The 13,107-nt window shown below is 36.3% G+C and overlaps 1 protein-coding gene across 2 annotated transcripts in view; it reads right to left on the reverse strand.

The window, feature by feature from the left end:
- LOC128247586 (uncharacterized) overlaps nucleotides 1-13,107 on the reverse strand; it is an 84,597-nt gene that overhangs the window by 25,095 nt on the left and 46,395 nt on the right. The window contains exon 1 of one of the 2 annotated variants that reach the window (XM_052967077.1): nucleotides 9,473-9,496. The exons of the other annotated variant lie outside the window; for it this stretch is intronic. The gene's annotated coding sequence lies outside the window, so the exon portion shown is untranslated. Of the gene's footprint in view, nucleotides 1-9,472; nucleotides 9,497-13,107 lie in introns of those variants that run through there. 2 annotated transcript variants of the gene reach the window in all.

Genomic DNA, 13,107 nt, shown 5'->3' on the forward strand with positions numbered 1-13,107 from the left:
ATATATATATATATATAAAGTTTGTTATATATAGTAAACTTTTGGGCTATTTCGACGGCCTAGGGAGTGACGATTTACATAATACGTAGAACATTGAACTGAATTACTTTCGGTACTTCTTCAGGTCCTGAAATCCTACTGAAGTTAATTTTGCCTTTCATCTATTCAAGAACAATAAAATAAAGTACCAGTCAAATACTGTGGTCTAGTATCATCGACTAACCCTTTCGCCTCAAAATATCTGACCATGTAACTAAATTGGTAATCATCCTACTTATAAAGGTATCAAACAAGAGGTTTTAAGCCTTTGTCTGTCCATAGCAATTTCATAAATTTGTGTTAAATATCTATACTTGTTTCATACTTTTAGTTAGCCCTTGATTCATACGTTCTGAGTAAAATAAAGCTTTCGTTTCTTGAGTTCGACGTTCTTCTGCTGGTTGAAAAAACTGGGAATGTGTATATGATAAATGAATGCTAGGGAAATATGTGCTGTGTATCACAACAGGCAATGGACAGGACAGGTAAAGAGTTAAACATAAAATTGAATACGTTCGTATTTACAGATAGTATTAAGAAATTCTCGTGTAAATAGATAAAAGATATTAAGTTATAGTTGATGGTATCTAAAGATTTATGTTTAAAAAATATTCCAATTAATTATGATGGAATGATAACAATACAAAATTTGTATTTTTACTTCGATTTCAATTAATTAACTGTGAATCGTGCATACACAATATGAATTTATTTCAGGTTTGGTAAATTAATAAAGTTATTTCTATCGAAATAAAATAAATAGCCGTATGATTTCATATTTATTGTTAACTGATTGAAAACTTGGAAGAACAGAGAGCAACAACTAATTTTTTTCTGGTCAAAAATATCATTACGGGTTTCGTAAAGTATATATGGTTTAGAGTTGGACGAGTAAAATCAATATAGCATAAATCACGAAAGAAAAATATAAAAATAAAAGATTGGTTGCTATTAAAATTTATCTTTGCAGTGTATTATATTGTATAACGACACACACACACACACACACACACACACACACACAAACACTCACACGCCTACACATATATCTTCTTTCATCTCTTATTTGTTTCAGTCATTAGACTGCGGCCATTCTGGGGCATCGCTTTGAACAATTGTTAGTCGAACGGATAGACCTCAGCCCTTATTATCTTTCTGTAAAACACACACACACACACAAATATATAAACATACGATGGTCTTCTTTCAGTTTCCGCCTACCAAATCCACTCACAAGGCTTTGTTCGGCCCGAGGCTATAGTAGAAGACACTTGACAAAGTTGCCACACAGTGGGATTGAATCCAGGACCATGTGGTTGGGAAGCAAGCTTCTTACCACACAGCCATGCCTACGCGCGCGCGCACACACACACACACACGTTACATACGTATAATATGTATAACAAAATGATGCCTAAATTGATTCCAAATTTTGGCACAAGGCTAGCATTTTGGGGGATGTGATAAGTTGTTAACATCGACTCCTGTACTCAAACGGTACTTATTTCATCGACTCCGAAAAGATGAAAGGCAAAGTCGACCTAGGCGGAATTTGAACTCAGAACGTAAAGATGGACAAAACACTGCTGAACATTTTGCCCGGCGTGCTAGCGGTTTCGCCAGTTCACCACCTTAAATGATGCCTAAATTAGAATGAGGTAAAATAGGATTTGAAGCAATACAAGGTTTACAAATGTTCCAACTATTAAAAACAACGTGGTTCTAGTTTTGCAGTATAATAACAGATAATTTTAGGTATACTGACTGTTTTGATAAAAATGAACTGCAGAAAAATATTTTTGTGTTTGCTGAATCTATTATATGTGGGCAATATATTTTAAATTGAATGATATATAGAGCAGTGCTGGATCATGTAGAAGTCTATCTTGCGGGAAAATGTGGATGAAGGCTGGGTAAATATAGCAGGATAGGAGTGCTATGGACTTGGTAATTTATTCTCTTAAGGGTATTTATTGATTTGTTCACACGCGCGCGCACGCGCGTTCACACGCACGCATGCGCACGCACGTGCACATACATATATACTAGTTCCAAAGTTTTGTACAAGGCCAGCAATATCATGTAAAGAATGTAAAGACAGACGAAATGCCTTAAGCATTTTGCCCGGCGTGCTAACGATTTTGTCAGTTCGCCGCAAAATACATACATATATTACATTACTTTACATACATAAAGAATACTGGTGGAACTTGAAAATCAAAGCAGCTATCAAGTTAAAATAAAACCGGCCAGATATCGTTGTGTGGGACCACATAGAAAGGGTATGTTCTGTTGTGGAAATCAGCTGTCCCCTGGATAAGAAAATGGTTAGAAAAATGTAGGAGAAAGAAGACATCTATGTGCTATTGATAAGGTGTTTGCAAATCTAGTACCCAAGATACACCTTCAGCTTCATACCCATATTATTGGAGCAACAAGATACACACCAACCCGTCTGAAGCAAAGTGTGGCTGAACTTGGAATCTTGGGGAGAGAATGCAAGTCCTTAATTCATATGGTACACATAATCACAATATCTGGGACTATAAAAATCTGCAAGATCTTTCTAAAATTAAAAGGATGACAGTTAAAACAAGATACTTTCCTTCATAATCTTGTTAGCAAGTAGGTAGCCGGTCAAAATTTACTCTAAATTAGAAAGCGAAAGAGAACATACATTCATACCTACACACCTACAGACATATTAAGGACAACTTGAGCAGATGAATTTTAGAGAAGCATGTATCTTGATTTTGGATTTACTAATATACACAATCTCGGACTTACTAATATATGAAAAATATAAATAACATAAATATTATCAGATAGTATTATACTTCATAAATAAGTAAACACACACACACAATACATAAAACGCAAACACATATATGCACGTATGAATGTTGTTTATATTAAAATTATTCAATATTTGATAAAGTTGTCTTGTGACTTCCGTGCATATAAACAAACAACTTAGATTTATAAAGATATGACTATACAATATACATAACTTTAAACGTTATTATCTTTTGCAGAGTTGTGTCAGATCAATACTATGGTATGTTTGTAAATTACATTTTAGCAACGACAGGTTAATATATGCTAAAACACTTGTATTAGCTAATAAATATCTGTTTTTAGGAAATGTAATGCAGTCAAGTTAAACGTAAAGTTAAGAAAGGAAGAAGTAGATTAAAATAACGTTAACAGAAAAATATGCAAATTTGTATAGTTTGAAATAAGTGTTCATTTTTGTAAATGAAAGTCTGAAAAGGAAGTTGTAAGCTGTATGTTCAATAATTAATATTGTTTATCTTTTATTTGTTTCAATCAATGGACTGCAGCCATGCTGGGGCCCCGCAATGAAAGGTCTTGGTAGAAACAAGTAGCTATTCATCTTTAGGTCTTGTACTTATTCCATGACTCTCTTTTGCCGAGCCGATAGATTACGGGGACGTAAGCAAACCAGCACCAGTTGCTAGGCTGTGTAGGGGATCAGACTGGACTGACACAAATATACATACACATCTATATATGATGGATTCCCACACAGCGGACTCATATTTCTAGCATCAGAAGTTGGATTTCTCCCTTTAAGAGGCATTTCCGTAGCGAAGTACTTGAATGTACATCCACCTCCTCCTTTCTACAGATAATTTTGCAGATTGAAGTGATTATTTGCTCACTGAAGTATGACAGCACTAGGAAACAGGTATTAGGAAAGTTTATCCTTTTTTGTGTGTTTGGGAACATTAGTAATGATGGGCAGCCGTTAACCTGCATCATTCTATTAAATGTGAATCGGCTTTTACTTCTTCAAGCAGCAAATTTATCACCTTCTACTAACAATGAAAACGCAGAAATCTGAACGAAAACACAAGATTAAACCCATTAGACTCAATTTTACTAGCTGTGAAGAACTATACACAAAATTTCTTATTCTTTAAGCCTTTCTTGAAACCTTTCTTATAGCTGTCAATAGACTTAATGGCGCCATGCAAGGACATGAGCAACTCAATCCCAAAACACTAAAACACTATAGATATGTTTTTAGCTATGACATAGTATCCCTCTACATCTCGATCTCTGCTCCCCCGTTTTATTTGTGCTTACTTATACTTGCAGCGGCTATCAACCGGGCGGTGGTTGTGGTGGTGATGGTAGTGGACTTAGCCGGCTCTGACCAACGAGTAGAGTTCATGATCGGAATTTCGGTGGGAATATAAGTTCACATATGGTCTCTGGTCACATGCATACACACTTTGAGGTAATGAGATCCGTAGCAGCTTATCTTGCCGTCGATTGTCGACCGTCGCAGAGGATTCGCTAAGTCGCCGCCGATTATCGGAGTAGGCATAGCCTGGATTTGAAGCGGGTTATTGAGATATGCTTTAACAAAAGCTCAGGAGTTCCTCACTCCCTGTAGTTTTCCAGCATGCCAGATACCAACCCAGAATTTCTGAGGCCCTGTACTATTGCTAGATAGTCGTTAAACCTATACTAGAGGCTGGGTTCATCCATCCTTTTACAGGCCTTATTTTGAGTCTTGCCGGGATTCTTGCAACCCTCTTCATCAGACAATCCTAGTTGGAGTGCCCGTTTACTTACCGACGACCGGACCATACAATAGGTTATATTGGATTCAATGCTACCAGAAGCACTCATGAAAGACCTCATAAGACACCTAATACAGGCCCTCCTATCTATCAAACTACTTGCTGTCTGTTTCTTTCTTGCAATCTCTATCGCCTTTACCTAATTCACTTACATATCCGTTAATTCCACTCCATCATCGTATACAACGCATACCTCAACATCTTCAGCCTCTCGTCCAAATAGGTCTGAGATCTACCCATATGATCCAGGCTGTGAGATTACTGGTTAGCACATAAACGGACCAGTGGAAAGCAGAACATTTAATACCTGCCACTCTTGTGCCTTCTCCAACAAATATGCATATGACATCCCTATCTGATCATATGCAAAACATTTGTTAATATTCATAACCATTGCGGTTTCAGTGCAGAACAATCCTGCGACACTGGGTCACACTCCATACTAGCTATCTAACTCAAAGTGTCAAGGTCGACTAATACGGCTCGTGATTGTCCAGAGTAATGACAAGTGCAACGAGATAGTGGATAGGGTTACCGATACCATGCAAATCCAAAAGGTCCTGGAAGTTAACAGCCAAATATTATAACTTAGTAGTTACTGGAAAGTTCCAATCCCAAAGAACTGAGTAACTTTTCAGATATCTATTTCTTGATCTCACAATTTTTCTTGAGGATAAGTAATGTAAGAAATATAGGATATGAAGTTGCCAGAAGTGGTTAGTGTTTAAAGTAAAATGGGATTTGCTGTCCATTATGATGTATCAGATATACTGGACCTCGATACAGAGTACAGGAGATGAAACATTTTAGTTGATCTCTGGTGAGAGAAGTGGCAGTGTAGTGGCAGAGATGGGCTAAGTGATCAATATATTCTACAAAAACTTTACGTGGTGAAAGCATATTTTAGTGTGGCTATTGTATATTTAGACAGAAATACTTTTACGAAAACTTACAAGACCGAACTCATTTTGTTTTAGTAACGAGGATAAAAGATGAATATTTTTAGCGTAACGTGGATAAAAGGTAAAAGATAAAGATCCAGGGAGGTACAGAGATATTGCCCCAACAAAAAGCCTTGGGAAGTTAAACAAAATTGGCAAGAAGATAGTACTAGCAGCCAATTCGTTTATGATATTAGAGAGAATTATATTCAACTGAAATGCCTTGTGATTTATTTGAGCAACCCAGCCGTGTTTTTAATAACAAGCTACAATAAATAAATAAATAAGTAAATAAATAAGTAAAAAGGCGTGCCACATCGTCAACAATTGCCTACATACTTGTTCCAGAAACGACATACACAATGAAACCAAAATAAATGTTTCTTAATCAGGACCAATAATTAGAAGGTTACTCAATACCTCCCGCAGTGCTCAAGTGGTACTTTAATTCAACAATCTTGGAAAGATGAAAAGTCAAGTTAAACTCAGTGAGATGAGAGATCGGAAATTGTCGAAATAAACACCTCAAGAATGGCCTCTGTCATGCTAACAGTTCTGCCACATCACCACCTTGACAATATAATCAAAATAATGAAAATGAAAGATCATCTGAATTCGCAAGTTCCACAAAAAATTAATTTTTCTCAAGTAATCGAAACCAAAAGTGTGATCATATCTTGTCACAAGTTCTAAAATTATCCTCCTTTTTAGGAATATATTTCTGCATAATTTTTTCTCAAGATTTTAGTATACTGACCATTTATTTAACTGAATATAAAATATTTCCTATACATAAAACCAAACCATATTGTTAGTTACAACAACAAAAATAAGGAAAAATAAATTTTCTAAATTAAATTAAAGGAAATGATAAATAAATACTTTCATTGCTATATAATGCTTGGCTGATGGCACGGTATATCGAAACCCGAAATATATCTAATGGATGAGTTTACGTAACAGATATTTAATAAACTAAGTCTAATCCAGTGTGAAAATTAAGTCTATTATTTCTGCACCTCGCAGCGATATGATGTGATCAGAAATATTTGTTTCAAACTTCGCAGTTTTGCAGAAATATGTAGTTATCGTAATAGGAGAAACAACCTTTAGCTATCCTTTGAAGTTCAGAAAGCGTATACCGATTGTGACAATATCGTCTTTGATAAATCGACACTTTATTTCACATAAACGAACTCATAATAGTGAGAAAAAAAATTGCTACGGGATTTCAGTGTTTAAAATAAAATATTTTAGCGATAGTAAAATCTACTTGCATAGAAATACTTAACTCTGCGCTCAAGAAACTTGAGGTAACTATAAGAACGACCATAGGCAAGGAATCATTTAGAAATTCAAATCATGTAGAAAGTTTAAGCTGTTTTATTCCTTATTAAGCAAAAACTTTCGTAGACATTCTATTGGTGTTTACCAATGTTTGCGTACTGTTGTCTAAAGTTGGACAAGGTTAGTTCGTGATGGAATTTCAATTCTCTGCTAAGTTATATCAGTTCAATCATAACAGTTTCACTCTTGGTCATTAATTATAAAACAGATTACATACACATTTTTGTTACTGATTTTTTTTCTTTAGAAAGTAAATGTTTTATGCCACCACCTAAGTAAGTACCAATTGAAACATGATTACCTATTTGAACGCTAAAATATTTGTTTTAAAAATCTGTGCCGCCCACAAATTAGATTTATAATTTGTAATATCTAGACGATATTTTCTATTTATTGAAATCCGTACAAGCAAGTGTTTCTTCGAAGCAAATGTAATATGTCACTTCTGGCGATGTTTTCTTTTTTGTCCATTTATTCTGTTGAAATAAGGTACATATTTAATTTCGTCCGAAATAGTTTCGTAATTTAATAGATCCTATATAATTGAAAATATATTGCAGTAAATCCTGAAAGATTTAATATTGATAGTCATATATATCCGTTCTATAAGGGGACTGAGTTATGTAACGTTTTAAGCTATCTGTTTTTCACAATAGCTATTTCTAATAACTAAGAATAAAGTGCAATATTTGTTGGGCGATTGTTTCTGATAATAGTTTCTGTTGTTGCTAAATATATAAAAAAAACTCAAGGAAAATTTTTGGGAATAGAATAATGTTGCTTAAATGAACTCGTGTACATATGTATTTTTTCTATTTGCTCTGGAAAGATGAAAGGAAAAGTTGAATTCGTTAGTATTAGAACGTAGAAAGCTGCAAATAATTTATTCCGTTGCTCTATTCTTTCAAGACCTCCACTAATTTTATCTCAGATAAACCTTTCTATATGGACATATAACGTCTAGAATTTTCTTTTGCTGACCGGATTAGAGAAAATTACACTTTCTTATTTGAAATTTACGCTTTAATTTCTTTATACTTAGGGATATGTTTTGGTATTATGCCAAAAAGAAAGACTGACACAGACAAAGTTAAATTAAAAAGAAAAAAAGTGCCAAAAGACCAAACCTTTTTTATGCTTACAAATGATATAATGATCAACTTATAGAGACGATAGTTAGCTGGCTAGTCAGAAGTTCTTTTTAAATCATTTGCACTGAGAGGTTTCCTGGCAAAAATGCAAGCCCTTCATGACACACTGTCCTTGCCTGTAATTTTTTGTTTAACCCATATCGAGCTTTTTTTGAGACTAAGTGTATAATCGGATTTCATGGATTGATGAAAAAGAAATCTATGAAAAGTGAAATAACTTCATAATTAAAGGCTTTATTAGCTTGAAGTGCTGCACATAAATTACCATAAATTACCATAAATGTAATTCATGTCTCTGGTTTAATTTAGCGAAACTAACCTTTAGAAGTGCTCAAATTATTTCTTCCGTTGTTTTCAGGTGCGAAGACAAGAATCTCCACGTTGTTTACATTACCAAGTTTAGACGTGTCATGTATTTAAAGCACATTACATGTGGACAGATTATTTCTTTATTAGGCATAAAGCCCTAAATACAGATGGGGACACCACAAGGACAGACAAAACCACAGTGGGGACAAAAAACATAAAACGAATGTAAATGAGATGAAAGTTATATAAAAATGAAAAAATGAAAATGGACGCATGGGCCCCACTTCCATGCAGTACCATTTGAACCATTATATGTATTATCTACAATTGTTCTTTTTTCCCTTTAATTTCATACTTTTTTTTTGTCTTTAGTAGAACTTCATCAATGGTTCGATATGTCTTAAATTCACCACTGGTGGCAACTCTCCAAATTTCACCTCCACTCCTGGCGGGTCAATGCTATCTCCACACATAGGAGAGTGCTGATTAGATTAACGAAGAAGGTGTAAGTTTATTTTGTCTGTTGGTTTGCTTTGGTGAAGGATTGTTTTTTTTGTTGTATGCTGCTTTGCAGCGGTGTAGTTGTGCTTTCCCTCTTTGAGAGTTAGTATGGATAGTAAAAGTAAAAGGAATTCTTTTTACTCAGACCTTAGCGGGTCTGAGTTGTCATCATCCGAAGAAGAATTGCTAAGGACTGTTGAGGTTATGGATAAGGAGTTGAAAAGGAGGAGGTTCGGAGATGTCGCCCGAGATGACAAATGTGTTAATTGATATCTAGAAGTACAAGAATCTGAGTCGAGACGGTTACAACGTGCAAGTTTCTCGAAACGGCAAAAATGATGAAAGGTAGAACCATAATGTATAAGAAGTACTCAAGAAAGGAAAAATAGACCACATGATGACGGAGCAGGCGGAGAAGGGGATGAGGCCAATCTGGCAAGAAATAACATATCTTGCCAGAGGGCCGAAATTAGGTGAAATAGAAGTAAGATTCATAAACGAGAACACGGCGAAGAAGCACGCGGCAATGCCATTAAAGGACGAAGAGTTAGTATTTCTATCCACGTACCTGGGACAAAGAGCGTCTCGAGTAAGGGTAGAAGGAATTCCTCCAGAAATAGACGTAGCCTGGATAGCGGCTGCTGTATTGGCCGAGACTGACGGCAAAATAGTGGTGCTCAAGACAACTAAAACAAAAAGTGTAAATTGGAAGGACCAAGTTTTGAACATGATAGTGCAAGGTTCAAGTGAGACTATAGAAGAGATGGTAGAAACAGTGACTGTGGATGAAATTATAATGAATGTAAGGGTGGAGGGCAAAATACCGCGCTGTTTTAAATGTGGTCAGAATGGCCACATAAGAGCGAAATGCCCTCCACCAGATAAAAGAGTGGAGGAAGTGCAAGAAGAAAGCAGTAAGGAGAAGACACAAGAGACGCCTCTGGAAGAACAGCAGGAGGAAGAATTGGTTCCAGAAAAAGAGGAAGAGTGGGAAAAGAGAAGGAAGAGGAAAAAGGCAAGTCCAATACACACAAAACTTCACGCAACAACTACCTAAGGCCCACCCATACCCTATCTGTCCCATCCTCGCCCTGCAGACACTAAGCCTTCCCATTCCCCACGATCACAAAAACAAAAGAAAAGAGTACATTCAGACAATGCTTCAAAAATTCCCCTCCCCCCAGTGGATGTTTTGCGTGTATAATTCATGACGATGACCTGTTTGTAAAGGCTATTGAATGGGAGAACACATTGCATGTTGGTGTGGTGCTATTATTAACGACACAGCAAAAGATGTAAGTAGAGAGACACAATGTGAATTATGAAATATGGAAGGTTGATTTCGATAAGGAGAAAATACCACAGTTTATTGAGTCTGAAGAATTGAAAGAGAGATTTGGGTTGGACATAATGGGGTATACAGAAAAGGAAGCAAGTGATGTTACTTGATGGGGCGGGTTACACCATTTTCATCATTACATTTTTTCCATCTTTCATGGTATCATACGTTTTTATTTATTTTATATTTTATTTTAATTGTACATTTTTTATGTCCCCAATGTAATTGTATGTCCCACTTTGTCGGCCCCCTCGTGGGTAATAAAGAATTACAATGCTATCTCCACACCTGTCTTTCAACTTTCTGTAGTTTTCCTCCTCAATCAATATTGCCTTCATATCCTCTGCATATATGTATGAAGGCACCTTCACTCTTACTATTGAATGAAACTTATTTTTTTTCTGTTTCTACATTCTTTGGGTACGTCACATAATACCACACTCCATCTCCTCCTCGTATCTTCTTTCCTTTCTCTCGGACTTTTTGTTGTCTCTTTTCTTCCTCCATAAATAGTCTCTCCATCTCACCTTCCTACAGTTGGATTTCCGACGTTACCAATGCAAAAGTAGGGGACACATGCAAGCAAAGTGTCCCCTAAGAGAGGCGAGCGAGGATGCAGCGGTGGAAGAAAATAAAAACGAAGAGACAACAGATAAAAAAAGAGCGAGGGTGGAGTCGCCACCCAAAAGTCAAAAAAAAAAAAGGAAGAAAAGACAACAGCAAGTGGAAGTACAGAGATTCGAACGCAGGAAGCGGAGCCAAGAAGAGAGAGAGAGAGAGAGAGAGAGAGAGAATTAAAAGGGCGAAAGTGGATGAGGAGAGTGGAAGAGAGGATAGCGTATGTAAGGAGGACAGAACGAACTAAGGGACGACACTTGGAAAAGTTAATTTTCTATTATATGGTCATTGAAATTGAGAAAAAATTAACGAAAATGAAAGGGATAGTAAGAATAAAGTTGGAGCAACATATGTTTGAACAAGATGATAGAGCGTTATTGGTGGATGTAGAGAAGATAGAAAGACTAACGGAGTTGTTTGAAAACAAGATTCCTAAAAGTAAACTATATGTTCGGAACGAAAATCTACCCAAGGTAATAGGTGTAGAGGAACTTATGGAACGTATAACGCACGAATGTAATCGATCACTAACTGTATAAAGAAAACTGTAAAATGGAACTACGAGCTTTAGGGGGCTCGTAAGCCATTTCATCCTTTCATTAAAATATTCCATCACATATTCCTCATTCGTTACATGTACCCCACGTTTTGTGTTGTCTGTCCTTGAAATGTCCATTCTATATTGGACTTTATGCCCAAATAAAGATAGTAGTTGGGTTTCCGACTCTTTCTCCAATGGAACAACTGGTATCTTTACTGGTAACTCCACTTTCTTTTTCCTTCCTACTACCCACCTTCACAGTTTCTTTTCTCACCCCTTCTCTCTTCTTTTTCTGTTTCTCTGGTGGAAAACTCATTTCTCCGCTCCTTTTCTTTTTAACCATAGTGAATCCCTTCGTTTCTTTTTCTGTTGCCTTGTCCTGTACTACCTGGTCCACACTCTCCTGCCTCTTCTCCTGTTCTGTTTGTGGCTTTCTTTGGGTGCACCATGCCGCCCTGTGGCCCCTTTCTCCACATGTGAAACACACTGGCGGCCTCCCCTCCATTGTAACTCTCAGTCTCGCATCTTCTGGCAGCACAATCTCATTCACCAGACTGTTCAAGTCCTCTGTTGTTGCCTGAATTGTTAATTCGATACCATATCCCCAGTGATCTACCTTCTGAGTCCTTGTAGCCTTCAGAATCTTCCCGTCTTTCATATTATATATTATGGCTGTCATCAGACATTCTTCTTTCAATTCGGGTGGCACCTTACCCACTCGCACATTGGCCACACGTTTGCTGCAGTACGAAGGCAAGAGCACCCATTCCTCTGTCCTTATTGCCTCTGTGGAGTGTTTTATTGTAATAAGATTACTGTTACTTGGTTCCCTCCTATTCACTTACAGTAGCTACTCAGTATATTTGTAGAGAACGACTAAATCAATAAAATATCACAATAAAAATCAGCATGCTAAAATATAAATTTGATGAATCATTACATGTACTTAATGCATTCTGCGAGAATTCATTATATTGGAATTAAATCTTTAAAATCTAATATGAGCGTCATGGAAAATGTACTATATTAGATGCATAGTAACTTAGACTATATAGTTTACAGACTAAAGTATGTAGTCCATCTTATTACGAGAAACTCCTCAAAGATATAAATTTAAAATCTTGTCCTACTCTGATGAAGGTATGATGTGTTGACGGAGAAAATTGACTAAAAGGTTTAAAGATATATGTATGAGAGTCATAATAAGTGAAAGAATGGCAATCCTTAATACAAGATCTAGTTTCTGTATCATTAAGCAGATGTTAGACACTTTTGCAACTGAATACAGTATTAGAACCATACCGACTTACACCTTCAATGTCGGTGCATTTTGACAAAAGTTTAAGAAGTTCGATTCACAACTACGAGATGTCCGGTTCGATCTCACTATGTAGCATTTTGGGTAAATACAATTTTCTGCACCTTCAGGTTGACTCATACCTTGAAATTAGATTGACGGAAACTGCATAGGGACCTACAATTCAAAAGGTACAACCTTGTTAAATACTGTGTCAGGCTGATTCTACCAATGAATTACATTGAGGATTCCCGTATCTGTATAATGTTTAATCATTTACGTGTTAATTTAGGAGCATGTAATTCAGTTGATTGAACAATTTAATCTTTGTCGAACGACAGAGATCCTTCACCTCCACAGCTTCAACGGAAAGGACCACTGAAAGGTAAATGTCTTGGCAATGGAGAA

Source organism: Octopus bimaculoides, chromosome 4, assembly GCF_001194135.2.
Source record: "Octopus bimaculoides isolate UCB-OBI-ISO-001 chromosome 4, ASM119413v2, whole genome shotgun sequence".
Classification (NCBI taxonomy): Eukaryota; Metazoa; Mollusca; class Cephalopoda; order Octopoda; family Octopodidae; genus Octopus; species Octopus bimaculoides.